This window comes from Ranitomeya imitator, chromosome 1 (assembly GCF_032444005.1).
Source record: "Ranitomeya imitator isolate aRanImi1 chromosome 1, aRanImi1.pri, whole genome shotgun sequence".
NCBI classification, from domain to species: Eukaryota; Metazoa; Chordata; class Amphibia; order Anura; family Dendrobatidae; genus Ranitomeya; species Ranitomeya imitator.
In genome coordinates this window covers 691,309,438-691,328,075 of record NC_091282.1, presented here as the reverse complement: position 1 = coordinate 691,328,075, position 18,638 = coordinate 691,309,438, and the positions used below count along the sequence as shown (strand labels likewise).

At 44.6% G+C, this 18,638-nt stretch overlaps 1 long non-coding RNA gene across 1 annotated transcript; it reads left to right on the top strand.

The window, feature by feature from the left end:
* The first annotated feature begins 4,026 nt into the window (after positions 1 to 4,026).
* Positions 4,027 to 11,490, top strand: LOC138642362 (uncharacterized). The gene is made up of 3 exons (XR_011314032.1): positions 4,027 to 6,450; positions 6,563 to 6,789; positions 8,863 to 11,490. It is a non-coding gene; the product is annotated as an uncharacterized lncRNA (long non-coding RNA).
* The last annotated feature ends 7,148 nt before the right edge of the window (positions 11,491 to 18,638 follow it).

The following is an 18,638-nucleotide window of genomic DNA, read 5'->3' as shown; positions in this document are numbered from 1 at the left end:
TCCGCAACGTGTGCACATAGCCTAAGCGTAGCAGATGAGTAAATCTTTCTTGGTGAGAAAAGCACAACTTGAATTTTGCTCACCTGGTGTGGTTGTGCAAAGAGGCACAACACTAGGAGAAGTTTAGCAAACGGGTGATCCTTCCACTGGTGTGCTGGTCGTCACAGCAGTTCCAGAGGCGAGAGGCTGCACCCAAGACCACCCCAGTCGGAATCCAGGAGCACAGGGAAGATGGATGGCAGCTGAATGTGGAGAGGGAGACCACCGAGTAAAGAGCAGCAGAGGCAGGGAGTTCATCAGCAAACAGGCAGAAGCTCAGAACCTAACAGCACACAATACTCGGGCACAGGAGAACACATGACCTGGACTTAAATAATCAGGACAGACAGGAAGTCTCCATCTTGGATCAGGCCAAAAAAGCACAAGGAAAGTCTGGAATCCTTACACTCCGACAGTACGAACTCAGGGACAATAAGCAGACACTGGAACAGGTTCATGAACCATCGTAACGGTTTAAGGTTCAGGTACCGCCAGTGCGGCTTCAAGTTTGAGGTACCACTGGTACGGCTTTAGGGTTCAAGTACTGCCGATGCGGCTTCAGATTCAAGTACCGCTTCAGGTTCTAGTTCAGACAACTCAAGGTTAAAGGTCACGTTCAGACTAAACAGATTTTCAGGAACACGAACAAACTGCACAGGATACTAAGACCGGGAACCTGGCAACATACAGTTGCACATACAATCAATGTAGGGAACTATAGGGGTTGGTCAGGCACCTCCCTTCTGGGCAGGGTGCCTTATATAAAATATGCCTCCCAGCTATTGCCCCTTTAAGAACAGGGGAAGGCGCGTCGCCACAGACCAGGTGGCCTAGGGCCACAAGCATGTTACCGGAGCAGTGAGTATGTTGGCATCCCTGCATGGAGGAGCACGGAGGGTCATGCAAGGGTGCTGGCATTACCATTACTGTACCTCCTTTATGCCTCCTCTTCTTCAAGCCAGCAAGGAATCTCTACAGAAAATCTGGGCTTACCTAGGAGGGTCTTAGCTAAGCGGCTACCTGTTTTTTTCTAAAGCTCCTGATGGTGGCTTAAGTCTTGAGCTGCAGGTAGTCGCCAGGTACCACTCCTAGGCAGTCTCTGGTACCGCATCTGCTGACCCCAAGGATCAGGTTAGCTGACAAGGACAGAGGCTTGTCGGGACTCTGACACTGTTCAGACGACACAGGCTCTGGATCAGCAGTTAGAATAGATACAGTGGGGCAAAAAAGTATTTAGTCAGTCAGCAATAGTGCAAGTTCCACCACTTAAAAAGATGAGAGGCGTCTGTAATTTACATCATAGGTAGACCTCAACTATGGGAGACAAACTGAGAAAAAAAAATCCAGAAAATCACATTGTCTGTTTTTTTAACAATTTATTTGCATATTATGGTGGAAAATAAGTATTTGGTCAGAAACAAACAATCAAGATTTCTGGCTCTCACAGACCTGTAACTTCTTCTTTAAGAGTCTCCTCTTTCCTCCACTCATTACCTGTAGTAATGGCACCTGTTTAAACTTGTTATCAGTATAAAAATACACCTGTGCACACCCTCAAACAGTCTGACTCCAAACTCCACTATGGTGACCAGGCTGGGAAGACTGAATCTGCAATAGCCAACCAGCTTGGAGTGAAGAAATCAACAGTGGGAGCAATAATTAGAAAAAGGAAGACATACAAGACCCTCGACCCTCTAATCTCCCTCGATCTGGGGCTCCACGCTAAATCCCACCCCGTGGGGTCAGAATGATCACAAGAACGGTGAGCAAAAATCCCAGAACCACGCGGGGGGACCTAGTGAATGAACTGCAGAGAGCTGGGACCAATGTAACAAGGCCTACCATAAGTAACACACTACGCCACCATGGACTCAGATCCTGCAGTGCCAGACGTGTCCCACTGCTTAAGCCAGTACATGTCCGGGCCCGTCTGAAGTTTGCTAGAGAGCATTTGGATGATCCAGAGGAGTTTTGGGAGAATGTCCTATGGTCTGATGAAACCAAACTGGAACTGTTTGGTAGAAACACAACTTGTCGTGTTTGGAGGAAAAAGAATACTGAGTTGCATCCATCAAACACCATACCTACTGTAAAGCATGGTGGTGGAAACATCATGCTTTGGGGCTGTTTCTCTGCAAAGGGGCCAGGACGACTGATCCCGGTACATGAAAGAATGAATGGGGCCATGTATCGTGAGATTTTGAGTGCAAACCTCCTTCCATCAGCAAGGGCATTGAAGATGAAACGTGGCTGGGTCTTTCAACATGACAATGATCCAAAGCACACCGCCAGGGCAACGAAGGAGTGGCTTCGTAAGAAGCATTTCAAGGTCCTGGAGTGGCCTAGCCAGTCTCCAGATCTCAACCCTATAGAAAACCTTTGGAGGGAGTTGAAAGTCCGTGTTGCCAAGCGAAAAGCCAAAAACATCACTGCTCTAGAGGAGATCTGCATGGAGGAATGGGCCAACATACCAACAACAGTGTGTGGCAACCTTGTGAAGACTTACAGAAAACGTTTGACCTCTGTCATTGCCAACAAAGGATATATTACAAAGTATTGAGATGAAATTTTGTTTCTGACCAAATACTTATTTTCCACCATAATATGCAAATAAATTGTTAAAAAAACAGACAATGTGATTTTCTGGATTTTTTTTTCTCAGTTTGTCTCCCATAGTTGAGGTCTACCTATGATGTAAATTACAGACGCCTCTCATCTTTTTAAGTGGTGGAACTTGCACTATTGCTGACTGACTAAATACTTTTTTGCCCCACTGTACATGGAGTCACGTGTAGACCTGGATTTGGATGCTGAAACAGGCTCTGACAATACGATCTCTGCAACGCTAACCAGAGGAGACACTGGTGCTCGTTCAAGTACTGTTCTAACAGGTTCAGGTACTGTGGATGTGGCTTCAGGGTTCAGCTACCAACGACGCAGCTTCAGGTTCAGAAACCGCCGAAGCGGCTTTAGATTCTAGTTTAGGCTAGTTTCACACTAGCATTTCCCTGATGTGCAGAGGGCTGCGGACATCCTCCGTGAAGCCCCGCCCTCAGCCGCACCTCCGCTTGTAGCTCCGCCTACATCTGCATGCGGCCCGCATGAGGCCTGCATACCTATATTTAACATTAGGTACGCAGGTCGTGCGGCTGTATGCGGATGGTGCCGCATGCGTCGTTTTGACGATGCGGCGACCAGCGGAGACGCAGCCACGTAGCATTTTTTTTCCGTATCGTCAAAACGATGCATGCAGCACCATCCGCATACAGCCGCACGACCGCGGGCTGCATGCAGATGTAGGCGGAGCTACAAGCAGAGGTGCGGCTGAGGGCGGGGCTTCACGGAGTAAGTCCGCAGCCCTCCGCACATCAGGGAAACACTAGTGTGAAACTAGCCTGAGACAGCTCAAGATACAGGGTCACGTTCAGACTAAACAGGTTTACATGAACAAACTACGCAGCAAACTAGGACGGAGTATCTGGCAATATACAGTTTCACACACACTCAATGTAGGGAGCTACAGAGGTTGCACAGGCAACTCCCTACTGGATAGGATGCCTTTTGTATAAAGGACCTCCCAGTTATTGGCTGGAGACATTTTCAAGAGAACAGGGGAGCTACTTATAGGACACTATGTAAGGGCTCATACTGTATATATGAGGCTATGTGGCGGATCACTGTATATGTGGGGGCTCATATTGTATATAGGGCTATGCTGGGTCTCATTGTATATAGGAAGCTTTGTGGGGGCTCATACTGTATATAGGGGGCTGTGTGGGGCTCACGTTTTAGGGGCTGTGTGTAAGTTGATACGGAATATAGGGGGATGTTAGCATGCTTAATTCTGATCAATATTAAGTGATACAATTAATTTTACTGTAAATATAATTAATATGTTAATAATAATATTGAGAGGAATTAATTTCAGCATAGTGGTTCGGCCATCCACAACAGTCACGGTCTCTCATGTGGCCCCTCGGAAAAATGAATTGTCCACCCCTGCTTTAGAGGTCTGTGCAAGCTCCACCAGATGGAAATAGAGTGGAGGAAAGACTGCACACTCCCAGGGCAGACTTGCAATGCAGCAGGGCTACCACAAGGTAGCAGCAGAATCGTCAAACTAGCCAAGTCAGCAACAAGCGGTCAAATGAAGCACCAGAGGTCGGCAAACGTGGTCAGAAGCAAGCAAACAGGTAAGAACCAGATGGGACTGCGGTACTGGGGGGAGAAGCCGAAAGGGTAATCAGAAACAAGCCAGGAGGTCAGAAAACCGAGGAAAAAAAACAAAGCAAGCTAAACGATACCAAGATGGAGGATGGAAACACAGGTCAGGGAGCAAGTCAGGACATACACACAACAGCGGACACGCATACAGAGAACACGATTACTAACAAAGTAACCTAGGTCAGCTGTTCAGGCTGAGGGAACAGAAACCTATCACCGACACCGGACCTCGGTCATATGGCAACTAAATAGCCACCCTCACCCCAGAGAGGCAGATAGAATTAACCCCTGTCTGACCAAGACGGAATAAAGACAAAACACCGTCCTGAATCATGACACAAGATAAATGTTTTTGGAACTGATGCCTTCTAAACTGTGTGGCGTTGCAAAAGTAAAAAGTACAAACAAAATGCATGGTGGTGGCAGTGTGCTTATGTGGGGCTGCATGAGCGCTGTTGATGTCACGGAGCTACAGTTCATTGATGGTATCATGAATTCACAGATTTACTGCTCTATAATGAAAGAGAAGATGCTGCCATCATGCCCTTGGTAGACCTGCACTTTTCCAACACGACAATAATTCATAACACACATCTGTTGCATTTCTGAAGAAGAACACGGTGAAAGTGAATCAGTGGCCAAGTGTCTCCTGATCTGTTCCCAACCAAACACCTATAGGGAATGCTGAAGAGAGAACTTGTCATCACTCTCCATCCAGCTTCCAAGCTCTAAAAGAGGTAGTTCTTGAAGAATGGAAAAAGATAGATGTCACATTATGTCACCAGCTTGTCTATTCCATTCGTAGAGGACTTGGTGCTGTCCTTTATAGATCATGGAGGTAATAAAAAAATATATGTTGTAGTTTTTGATGTGGGGTGCACTCATTTTGCATTAACTAATTTAAAACTGAAGATTTTTAAATGAACATTATTGTGAAGATCTGAGGTTGTGAGTTGTAATCATGACCTAGGCAGCTTAACAGTGCAACTATTTTTTATTCCTTACATCTGTGAGCTTATGGCAATTTTGGGTAGCTGTCCCCAGTCCACAAGATCTTGTCATGAGGCCGATAGTTCCACTGCCCCTGTACCAGGTGATGCCCACTGTTTGCCAACTTTTGGTTGGTCCACAGGTTTTTGTATCTCCCGCCAGTATAGTCTGTAGTCACAGTTCATGCTCCATACAACGACCGTAGCACACATCTCTCGCTCCAGCTGGCAACAACAGTCCTTAAGATAGTTCCTCACATTCAGACAATAAATATCACGACCATAGCACGTGTATCAAGCTCCAGCTAGAAACTGATCTTCATTCTCCACAGGCCAGCCATACAGGGACACCAGGACCTCACCAACAGATCCCCGCCCCTCAGTGTCACTGCTTCAACACACTCACTAAACATGTGGCTAATCGTTCTCCCTATCCTGGGATCAGTTCCCTGGATGGGCAGAAATGTTCACACCCTCCGCCTTAAACATTTGCTTTTAGAAAAAAGAATTAAGAATGTTTTATAAGCCAGTCTCCAGTCTGTCTCCAGGTTTGTGTATTAGGGAGGCCCCCTGCAGAAATGAACAAATACACACGTGTCCCCACTAAATACGGGATATAAATGCTTATGTAGGCCTTTTGTATACATGAGATCCAGCATGCACGTCATCCTCTGCTTGCTGTCACTAAATGGAAACATTGATTCCAGAGGCTGAACACCTTTGAGGTGAAATTAGTGCACTTAAACTAACAAAAAATTAAACAACAATAAGTTTAACATAACTGGTGCACCGTGCTGGAAAAAGTCTGTATCCCTTAGAGCCATGGATTCCCCTCTATGTGCATTGGTCCAATAGCCTTTAGAACAAGGCTAGCTCCTTACAGTTATATTATTAAACTGACTTTCATATTATGGGTTAAAAAATGTTCTACAGTATGAAATTCTGTCTTGTGAAAATTTTGTAAATTGTTCTGGTGTTCAGTGAGATATTGATTAAAATCTTTCTTTCCAAAGTGGTGTACTCATTTACGTTTAGCAATGTATATAGGTATATTTCTCACACTTGATCATGTGCTACAATTGTATTTATTTGTTTTTCTATTGCTGTGAGCAGGTAGCGGAATGCAGTAACGGACAGGAGACAGAGCAAGAGTTAACTTGGTTTACTGGAACAGGGGTATACTCCACGCAGGGAGGAGGTAGGGTAAAACTGGCGTTTAACAGTTTGGTATATGGGATGGGGTAAGACGTATAATAAAGATAATAGTTCTCAAGAGTTAACTTATCAGTCTGGCGGCTTTCTGACTGAAGAGTCCACAATAGGTACGGTGGCGCCAACATGGTCAGCGCGGGATGGATCCGGTGTCGTCCTGTAGGTGTCCTCGAGTCAAATCCTGACGACGGCGGCTTGTCCTCAGCGTCTTCAACAAGTTCCTTGGTCCAGCGTCTGCTGCGCAGAGTGCAGTACAGTCCACAACACTAACGGAGCCTGACGTGGCTCGGCAGATATATACCGGGGAAGGAGATCACAGTTGTCGGTGAGTCACCCTTTCTTTCCTAAGCGGGGCGCACGTTACTCACAGCCCCGGAGCGTCTGGCACCTCGGGTCGCAGAAGCCAGCGGGCACACGGCAAGATACTGTTCACAGTCTTTGTGAGTTATCGCAGGGAAGCACGAGCACGGACCTGCGCTGTTCCGGTGCTCAGTAGTCCGAGCACTCTCTTGTCCCTGCCATGTTGTCTTTTCCCGCCAAGCCTGCCTAGTTATGCGTGAGCTCAGGCTTTTTCTTAGTAGCCACAGCCCCTGCTCTGTCGTGCAAAGTTCGGTCCAGGTCTCTAAGTTTTCCCCCGGACAACACAGGTGACAGCCCCAACAGTTCCGGATCCGGCACAAGACGGATACTCCTGGTCCATTCCTTCTAATATTGCTGCAATAGAAGAAGGATTTGGGCTACTAAAATTATATTCTAAACTAATTTAGGTAAACAGGTTTTCTAAAAAAAAAAAAAGAGGGTAATATACAGGGAAGCTGGAGAAATTGAAAAATTGTCAAAGAAAAATGTTTCTCTTACTTAGAGCAAGAAGAGATCTTCATTATACAGGAAATAAGATTAAACCTTTTTATAGCTTTTATGCTCAAACTTTACTCGCCAAGGACACAGCTATGTATCACTTGTTCCTCTATTCCTCTGAATTCATGTTATGCAATCTATCATTGAAAGGGAAATATGCAGTCGCCCAAAGTAACAACTTCCAGATTTTCAATTCACAGTGTCACTCAATCTAATGACCTTTGCATTCATGGATACATGAAAAGTTTGTTTTCTTAGGCTCGGTTCACATTTGGAAAAACGTAGATGTATGTGCCTGATTGAGAAAAGAAAGCCTATATTCAGACACCATGGCAACATATCCATAAAATAAAAGAATCAATACATAGTAAAAAAAAATGTTCTTTTGACTGTTTTGTCGTATTGTGCTGTTTTCAAACATAAAAAAACATAGTTACTCACTTTTTTGGTTACTAAAACATGATATGAAAGACGTACTTTTGTTCTCCAATTTCAATGGAAGGCGTATCAGAAATAGGTTTTTTTTTCTTTAATAAATCTAAAAAAGTTTCATTTTTCCTGTCTGTACTAGTGAAAACTTATTGAGAAAAAAACAAGAAAATAAAATAGATACTTTTTTAAAAGCAAAAAATGTATATAGAATAGATATATTACATGTGTTCAATGTGCACATCAAAGATGTAGGCCAATGTATAGAACATAACCTGCAAAAGAAAGAAATACCAAAAGTATGTAGGCAGTAAATTCAGAATGCAAAAATTCACAAAAAGAAAACAGGTATTCCAAAAAGGGACAGTATCAACAGATATTATGTCAATACTTTATTAAAGAATAAATCACGCATAAAAAATACATAAAAACACAAGACAAGGACATATTAAAAATAATATAACAACATCTCCAGAGGGGTTTGGGTATGACACATGTCTGCATATGTCGTCAATGTTAGCATCATACTCCTGCAGACGTAGAAATGTGAACCCAGCCTTGTCTAACGTCTGATGTGACAACTGTGCAACATACCGCATGGCTGGCTGTTCAGGAAATTAGCATCAGTATGTCTATGTACCTGATTAGTTTACAAACTCTGCTAAAACTGGGACTAACAAGTGGACTGCCTTAATACCCAATGAATCCTTACTGAGCTGCGATAGTTTTTTTTATAGAAATGCTGAAAATGTAACAATAAATGTAATATAAAACAATCAGCTAATATACATCACAAATATATATTGAAATATTTCTTGACGTTAATTCAACTGTAGACACATTCGATAAGGTGGTAGTAATATTACTCAACATTAAACCTGTAATTACCCTGTCCTCATCCTAACACATTTATCGCTTTCAAATGTAAGAAAAATGGGAAAGTGGCGCCCTCCGTTGCTTACTGTGAGAATTCTCTTCCTAATTTTAGTACAGGCATAGCCAGTCAGTATATTTGTCCTTTACTTATTAAACTGATCAGGGAAAAACTGGATGCTATACAGATGGATCAAACAGACATACGGATAACAAACTTGTCTCGTCTCCTCTGCAGATTGACAGCATACTCAACAAGCGGAGTATTGGAAGACAGCAGTGAATCAGCAGATGGAGCTGGCAGCTCATGAACATCACGGACTCCACAGTGCACATATCATTGATAGATCTCCAGTGCTGTATCTGACATTCCATGATTTTAAGAAAACTGTTGAGTATTCACAAGTAGCAGACACACTCCTATAATCAATGTGTCTGTCACTCACATAGAACATCCTAAACCTGGTAACAGATTCACGGAAGGATTTTATATTTCCAGAGTGGAGAAATCAAGTGCAATAAAGTGATTTACTTTAAAGGGAGTCGTTCACTCCCCTCCCAAAACTGAAAATGAACTTTTTATACTGTACATTTATATAGGGGACTGTATAAAATCGCCCAGTCTCAGTGTGCAGGTGTGTTCTCACCGTCCTCCTGTGCGTAGCGGCTGCTGACAGCACACAGGATTATAAAGCAGTGGGCGGTCAATTCTGACAGAAGAGGGAAATGAGGGTGTTGCAATGTCCCTCTCCTGTGCGTAGCTACCTTCTGCGTGAAGAAGCAGTCGCTACACACAGGAGAGAGATTAGAACGCACCTACCCAAGCTGACACTGTGTGTGCAGGGATGGGGATTTTTTTCTGCCAGCACTCTAAAGCGAGCACTGTCAATCAGCACAAGGGGGGGTGGAGGATGGTAATTGATGGGGTGGAATAGTGAACTAAGCTCTGGACCACCCCAAGGGTGCACTAATGTCAGGGCCACCCCAAAGGTACACTAAGTACTAGACCCTGCCTAGGGTGAACTAAGCTCTGGGACATGCCAAGGGTGCACTAAGTTCTGGGCCACACCAAGAGTACACTAAGCTATGTGCCACTCCAAGGGTACACTAAACTGTGGTCCACCACAAGGGTGTACTACACTCTGGGCCACCCCAAGGATGCACTAAGCTCTGGGCCACCCCAAGGGTACATTAAGCTCTGGGCCACCCCAAGGGTGCACTACATTCTGGGCCACCCCAAAGGTGCAATACATTCTAGGCCACTATAAGAGTGCACTATACTCTGGGCCACCCCAAGGGTGAAATAAACTCTGGGCCACCACAAAGGTGCACTACACTCTGCGCCACCCCATGCATGCACTAAGCTCTGGGCCACTCCAAGCATGCACTAAGTTTTGGGCTATCCCAAGAGTGCACTAAGCTCTGGATCACCACAAGGGTGCACTAAACTCTTGACTACCCCAAGGGTGCACTAAGTTCTGGACCACCCCAAAGGTGCACTAAGCTCTGGACCACCCCAAGGGTGTACTAAGCTTTTGATCACCCCAAGGATGTACTGAAACCCATTTACATATCTAGCCAAAGTGTTTTACTTAAAGCAAACTTATTAATATCTACAGGACCCGCATGATTTTTAAAGGGGCTAAGTCCCTTGTATGAATGTCTAAATAGTTAAATTTCAGTTTAGGGGGTGACAGATTCCCTGCAAAGGTAATGTCACTCTTTGAGCATTTTTGGGGTTAATTTCTGTATGTTCACTTTACATGACAAAAACAATGATCATGTGAGTAAGGATTACATTTACTACCTGCAGCACTTACAGTATGTCAATGGAAGAATCATCAGTGGGTGCGTGCTGCCGCGTGAGCACTGAGTCAGGCAGTCATACAAAGGTGTGGCCCTTTACGCTGGGTACTCACCTGTTACATATCCTGTATGATTTCACATTTAGAAATCAAACACTTTGCCCTATGAAGCAATATCGACCAGAATATTGATGTGCTGTAAGAAACTATCCCAAGAGGCTGTCATCTTTTCTCCAGTCTACATCCGTTCTGAGCACATGAACCCTTTACTTGGGTAACGCAAAGGTCACATATATGGTCAATAAAATAAATTATATTCACACCAAAAAGTAATTCAAATCATAATATAATAATATTAAAGGGAGCCTGTCATTCATGCTGTATGAAGAAGTGGTAACATGAATCAGGGACCGCCCCCCTAATCACTAGTACTCATGTTTTACTCTAAAACGCTGCAGGTATTAAAGGGGTTGTCCAGTCTTAAGCTTAACTTAGGCACTGTGCCCTGTGAGGATTCTCCGGTGCCAGGCGCGTGACCATTTGTATGTGATTTGCGAACATGCGGTCACATGCCAACTAGATGGGCTCAGCTTCACTCAATACATGTGTACTGAGCGAGGCCGACAAGTCTAGTCAGAATGTGGCCAGAAGAATGCAAATCGCATAGAAGCAGTCACATGACTACTCGCTTCTGGCTATCCAGACAGCATGCAGTGTGTGTGAGGATTGACAAGTCTGCAATCACATAGAGTGACTGAAGACTTGTACCCCAAAGCCAGACAACCCTTATGTATTCAAATATGCTGTGATATATTATTAATATAGGAATATACAGTGGGTACGGAAAGTATTCAGATCCATTTAAATTTTTCACGCTTTGTTTCATTGCAGCCATTTGGTAAATTCAAAAAAGTTCATTTTTTTCTCATTATTGTACACTCTGCACCCCGTCTTGACTGAAAAAATACAGAACTGTAGTAATTTTTGCAAATTTATTAAAAAAGAAAAACTGAAATATCACATGGTTTATATCGTTTTCTTATGTTTTGTTGATTTTACACAATAAAAACTATTTTATAGAAAAAAATCATTATTTTTTCATCCTTTTTTGTGAGAGCTATATCTTTTATTTTTTTTGCTGATGGAGCTGTATGTCGGCTTGCGGGACAAGATTACATTTTCAGCGGTACCATGTTTATTTATACCAGGTTTTCTTTATCGTGTTTTATTCCACTTTTTGTTTAGCAGTATGATGATAAAGCATTGCTTTTTGCCTTGTTTTTTATGTATTTTTTATGGTGTTCACTAAAGAGTTTTAACTACTGGGACAGTTTTATAGGTCGGGTTGTTGCTGATGCAGCGATAACAAATATGTGTTCTGTTATGAACTGGTGATTCAGAAACACAATGGACCTGGTGGTTAAGAGCACACAAAGTGACCTGATAGTTACTAATAACATAGGACGAGCTCTGAGACGTGGGAACTCTGCTGACCGCAATCCCTAATCCTATCACACCACACTAGAGGTAGCCGTGGAGCGCTCCTGACCAGACCTAGGCGCCTTGGGCACAGCCTGAGAAACTAGCTAGCCCTGAAGATAGAAAAATAAGCCTACCTTGCCTCAGAGAAATTCCCCAAAGGAAAAGGCAGCCCCCCACATATAATGACTGTGATTAAACATGAAAATACAAACACAGAGATTAAATAGATTTTAGCAAAGTGAGGCCCGACTTACTGAATAGACCGAGCATAGGAAAGATAGCTTTGCGGCCAGCACAAAAACCTACAAACAACCACGCAGAGGGCGCAAAAAGACCCTCCTCACCGACTAACGGCACGGAGGTGCTCCCTCTGCGTCCCAGAGCTTCCAGCAAGCAAGACAAACCAATATAGCAAGCTGGACAGAAAAAATAGCAAACAAAAGTAACACAAGCAGAACTTAGCTTATGCAGGGCAGACAGGCCACAAGAACGATCCAGGAGAGAGAGCAAGACCAATACTGGAACATTGACTGGAGGCCAGGAACAAAGAACTAGGTGGAGTTAAATAGAGCAGCACCTAAAGACTTAACCTCGTCACCTGAGGAAGGGAACTCAGAAGCCGCAGCCCCACTCACATCCACCAGAGGAAGCTCATAGACAGAACCAGCCGAAGTACCACTCATGACCACAGGAGGGAGCTTGACCACAGAATTCACAACAGTGTACTTTTATTGTCTATTTTTTTTTTCATTCAAATATCTATTTGTAGATACAATATCTTTTAATTTTTTTTGTTATTTTTTTTATATTTTTACAATTATTTTAATTCTTTGTTTACTTTTTTACTTTGTCCCACTATGGGACAATCATTTTTTGAAGACTGATTGCTTCTACAGTATGGAGATGCAGCAGCATCCCCATGCTGTAGAAACTGTCAGCTCTGGACAGACTCAGATCAGTTGACCCAATATCAATTTGGGCACTGTGGTCGCTATATAGCCATCTGACTCAATGGCATAGCTTGAAACTTGTAGACCACAATGCAAACTTTCCAACAAGGCCCCTGTTGTGAATTCTGTTGTCAGGCTCCCTCCTGTGGTCATGAATGGTACTTCGGCTGGTTCTGTCCATGGACTTTCTCTGGTGCCTGTGGGTGTTTCTGAGTTTCCTTCCACAGTTGACGAGGCTAATTCGTTAGTGGGCTGCTCTATTTAACTCCACTTAGATTTTTGCCCCATGCCAGCTGTCAATGTTGTACTATGGCTCTAGTTCGCTCCTGGATCGTTCTGAGTTCCTGTTGCTCCAGCAGAAGCTAAGTTCCTCTGTGCTATTTTGCTTGTTTGCTATTTTTTCTGTCCAGCTTGCTTTTGTCAATATTGCCTTGCTTGCTGGAAGCTCTGGGACGCAGAGGGGCGCCTCCCGCACCGTGAGTCGGTGCGGAAGGTATTTTTCCCTGCACTCTCTGCGTGGTCTTTTGTAGGTTTTTGTGCTGACCGCAAAGTACCTTTTCTATCCTCGGTCTGTTCAGTAAGTCGGACCTCACTTTGCTAAATCTATTTCATCTCTGTGTTTGTATTTTCATCTTTACTCACAGTCATTATATGTGGGGGGCTGCCTTTTCCTTTGGGGAATTTCTCTGAGGCAAGGTAGGCTTTATTTTTCTATCTTCAGGGCTAGATAGTTTCTTAGGCTGTGCCGTGTTGCATAGGGAGCGTTAGGCGCAATCCACGGCTATTTCTAGTGTGTTTTGATAGGTTTAGGGATTGCGGTCAGCAGAGTTCCCACGTCCCAGAGCTCGTCCTTATTATCAGGTCCATTATTTGTCCTAACCACCGGATCATAACAGTACAGCTGGCCCAAAGTATTGATGCATCTCAATAGAGGGATAAGTGAAGCTCTGAGACCATTTTTTTTTTCTTTGCAGCGTGTTCTGTCTCACTTTTCCCCCTTACCTCTGGGTGGTTCAGAACACAGGTGTAGACATGGACATTCAAGGTCTGTCCTCTTGGATGGATAATCTCACTACAAGGGTACAAAACATTCAAGATTTTGTGGTTCAGAATCCGATGTTAGAGCCTAGGATTCCTATTACTGATTTATTTTTTGGTGATAGATCTAAGTTCTTGAATTTCAAAAATAATTGTAAATTGTTTCTAGCTTTGAAACCTCGCTCCTCAGGTGATCCTGTTCAACAGGTAAGGATCATTATTTCCTTATTACGTGGCGACCCTCAAGACTGGGCATTTTCTCTTGCGCCAGGAGACCCGGCATTGCGTGATGTAGATGCGTTTTTCCTGGCGCTCGGATTGCTTTATGACGAACCTAATTCAGTGGATCAGGCAGAGAAAATCTTGCTGGCTCTATGTCAGGGTCAGGATGAAGCAGAGATATATTGTCAGAAGTTTAGAAAGTGGTCTGTGCTCACTCAGTGGAATGAATGTGCCCTGGCAGCAATCTTCAGAAGGGGTCTCTCTGAAGCCCTTAAAGATGTCATGGTGGGATTTCCCATGCCTGCTGGTCTGAATGAGTCTATGTCTTTGGCTATTCAGATCGATCGGCGCTTGCGTGAGCGTAAAACTGTGCACCATTTGGCGGTACTATCTGAGCATGGGCCTGAGCCTATGCAGTGTGATAGGACTTTGACCAGAGCTGAACAGCAGGAACACAGACGTCAGAATGGGCTGTGTTTTTACTGTGGTGACTCCACTCATGCTATCTCTGATTGTCCTAAGCGCACTAAGCGGTTCGCTAAGTCTGCCACCATTGGTACGGTACAGTCTAAATTTCTTTTGTCCGTTACTCTAATTTGCTCTTTGTCGTCCTATTCTGTTATGGCATTTGTGGATTCAGGCGCTGCCCTGAATTTGTTGGACTTGGAGTATGCTAAGCGCTGTGGTTTTTTCTTGGAGCCTTTGCAGCATCCTATTCCATTGAGAAGAATTGATGCTACGCCTTTGGCCAAGAATAAGCCTCAGTACTGGACCCAATTGACCATGTGCATGGCTCCTGCACATCAGGAGGATATCCGTTTTTTGGTGCTACATAATCTGCATGATGTGGTCGTTTTAGGGTTACCAAGGCTACAGGTCCATAATCCAGTATTGGACTGGAAATCTATGTCTGTGTCCAGCTGGGGTTGCCAGGGGGTACATGGTGATGTTCCATTTTTGTCAATTTCGTCTTCTACTCCTTCTGAAGTTCCGGAGTTTTTGTCGGATTATCAGGATGTATTTGATGAGCCCAAAGCCAGTGCCCTACCTCCTCATAGGGATTGCGATTGTGCAATTAATTTGATTCCTGGTAGTAAGTTTCCTAAGGGCCGATTGTTCAATTTATCTGTGCCAGAACACGCCGCTATGCGGAGTTATATAAAGGAATCCTTGGAGAAAGGCCATATTCGCCCATCGTCATCACCGTTGGGAGCAGGGTTCTTTTTTGTGGCCAAGAAGGATGGTTCTTTGAGACCTTGTATTGATTACCGCCTTCTTAATAAAATTACAGTCAAATTTCAGTATCCTTTACCGTTGCTGTCCGACTTGTTTGCTCGTATTAAAGGGGCTAGTTGGTTTACCAAGATAGACCTTCAAGGGGCATATAATCTTGTGCGTATTAAACGGGGCGATGAATGGAAAACAGCATTTAATACGCCCGAGGGCCATTTTGAGTACCTGGTGATGCCATTCGGGCTTTCCAATGCTCCATCAGTATTTCAGTCTTTTATGCATGACATCTTCCGAGAGTACCTGGATAAATTCCTGATTGTGTATTTGGATGATATTTTGGTCTTTTCGGATGATTGGGAGTCTCATGTGAAGCAGGTCAGAATGGTGTTCCAGGTCCTTCGTGCTAATTCCTTGTTTGTGAAGGGGTCAAAGTGTCTCCTTGGAGTTCAGAAGGTTTCATTTTTGGGGTTCATTTTTTCCCCTTCTACTGTCGAGATGGACCCTGTTAAAGTCCAGGCCATTCATGATTGGACTCAGCCGACATCTGTGAAGAGCCTGCAAAAGTTCCTGGGCTTTGCTAATTTTTATCGTCGCTTCATCGCTAATTTTTCTAGTGTTGCTAAACCGTTGACTGATTAGACCAAGAAGTGTGCTGATGTGGTCAATTGGTCTTCTGCGGCCGTGGATGCTTTTCAGGAATTGAAGCGTCGTTTTTCTTCTGCCCCTGTGTTGTGCCAGCCAGATGTTTCGCTCCCGTTTCAGGTTGAGGTTGATGCCTCTGAGATTGGGGCAGGGGCTGTTTTGTCGCAAAAAAGTTCTGATGGCTCGGGAATGAAGCCATGTGCTTTCTTTTCTAGAAAGTTTTCGCCTGCTGAGCGCAATTATGATGTTGGTAATCGTGAATTGTTGGCCATGAAGTGGGCATTCGAGGAGTGGCGTCATTGGCTTGAAGGAGCCAAGCATCGCGTGGTGGTCTTGACAGATCACAAAAATTTGACTTATCTTGAGTCTGCCAAACGGTTGAATCCGAGACAGGCTCGATGGGCGTTGTTTTTCTCCCGTTTTGATTTTGTGGTTTCGTACCTTCCGGGCTCTAAGAATGTGAAGGCTGATGCCCTGTCAAGGAGTTTTGTGCCTGACTCTCCGGGTGTTTCTGAGCCGGCAGGTATTCTCAAAAAGGGGATAATTTTGTCTGCCATCTCCCCTGATTTGCGGCGGGTGCTGCAAAAATTTCAGGCTGATAGACCTGACCGTTGCCCAGCAGAGAAACTGTTTGTCCCTGATAAATGGACTTATAGAGTTATCTCTGAGCTTCATTGTTCGGTGTTGGCTGGGCATCCTGGAATCTTTGGTACCAGAGATTTGGTGGCTAGATCCTTCTGGTGGCCGTCTTTGTCACGGGATGTGCGTTCTTTTGTGCAGTCCTGTGGGACTTGTGCTCGGGCTAAGCCCTACTTTTCTCGTGCTAGTGGGTTGCTTTTGCCCTTGCCGGTCCCGAAGAGGCCCTGGACGCATATTTCTATGGATTTTATTTCGGATCTCCCCGTCTCTCAAAAGATGTCAGTCATTTGGGTGGTTTGTGATCGCTTTTCTAAGATGGTCCATTTGGTACCCTTGTCTAAATTGCCTTCCTCCTCTGATTTGGTGCCATTGTGTTTCCAGCATGTGGTTTGTTTGCATGGCATCCCGGAGAACATCGCTTCGGACAGAGGTTCCCAGTTTGTTTCGAGGTTTTGGCGATCCTTTTGTGCTAGGATGGGCATTGATTTGTCTTTTTCCTCGGCTTTCCATCCTCAGACAAATGGCCAAACCGAACAAACTAATCAGACGTTGGAAACATATCTGAGATGCTTTGTTTCTGCTGATCAGGATGATTGGGTGTCCTTTTTGCCGTTGGCTGAGTTTGCCCTTAATAATCGGGCCAGCTCGGCTACTTTGGTTTCGCCGTTTTTCTGCAATTCTGGTTTCCATCCTCGTTTCTCTTCAGGGCAGGTTGAGTCTTCGGACTGTCCTGGTGTAGATACTGTGGTGGATAGGTTGCAGCAGATTTGGACTCATGTGGTGGACAATTTGACATTGTCCCAGGAGAAGGCTCAACGTTTCGCTAACCGCCGGCGCTGTGTGGGTCCCCGACTTCGTGTTGGGGATTTAGTTTGGTTGTCGTCTCGTTATGTTCCTATGAAGGTTTCCTCTCCTAAGTTTAAGCCTCGTTTCATTGGTCCGTATAAAATTTCTGAGGTTATCAATCCTGTGTCATTTCGTTTTGCCCTTCCAGATTCTTTTGCCATCCATAATGTGTTCCATAGGTCGTTATTGCGGAGATACGTGGCGCCTGTGGTTCCATCCGTTGACCCTCCTGCTCCGGTGTTGGTTGAGGGGGAGTTGGAGTATGTGGTGGAGAAGATTTTGGATTCTCGTATTTCGAGACAGAAACTCCAGTACTTGGTCAAGTGGAAGGGTTATGGTCAGGAGGATAATTCCTGGGTTTTTGCCTCTGATGTTCATGCGGCCGATCTGGTTCGTGCCATTCATTTGGCTCATCCTGGTCGGCCTGGGGGCTCTCGTGAGGGTTCGGTAACCCCTCCTCAAGGGGGGGGTACTGTTGTGAATTCTGTTGTCAGGTTCCCTCCTGTGGTCATGAATGGTACTTCGGCTGGTTCTGTCCATGGACTTTCTCTGGTGCCTGTGGGTGTTTCTGAGTTTCCTTCCACAGTTGACGAGGCTAATTCGTTAGTGGGCTGCTCTATTTAACTCCACTTAGATTTTTGCCCCATGCCAGCTGTCAATGTTGTACTATGGCTCTAGTTCGCTCCTGGATCGTTCTGAGTTCCTGTTGCTCCAGCAGAAGCTAAGTTCCTCTGTGCTATTTTGCTTGTTTGCTATTTTTTCTGTCCAGCTTGCTTTTGTCAATATTGCCTTGCTTGCTGGAAGCTCTGGGACGCAGAGGGGCGCCTCCCGCACCGTGAGTCGGTGCGGAAGGTATTTTTCCCTGCACTCTCTGCGTGGTCTTTTGTAGGTTTTTGTGCTGACCGCAAAGTACCTTTTCTATCCTCGGTCTGTTCAGTAAGTCGGTCCTCACTTTGCTAATTCTATTTCATCTCTGTGTTTGTATTTTCATCTTTACTCACAGTCATTATATGTGGGGGGCTGCCTTTTCCTTTGGGGAATTTCTCTGAGGCAAGGTAGGCTTTATTTTTCTATCTTCAGGGCTAGATAGTTTCTTAGGCTGTGCCGAGTTGCATAGGGAGCGTTAGGCGCAATCCACGGCTATTTCTAGTGTGTTT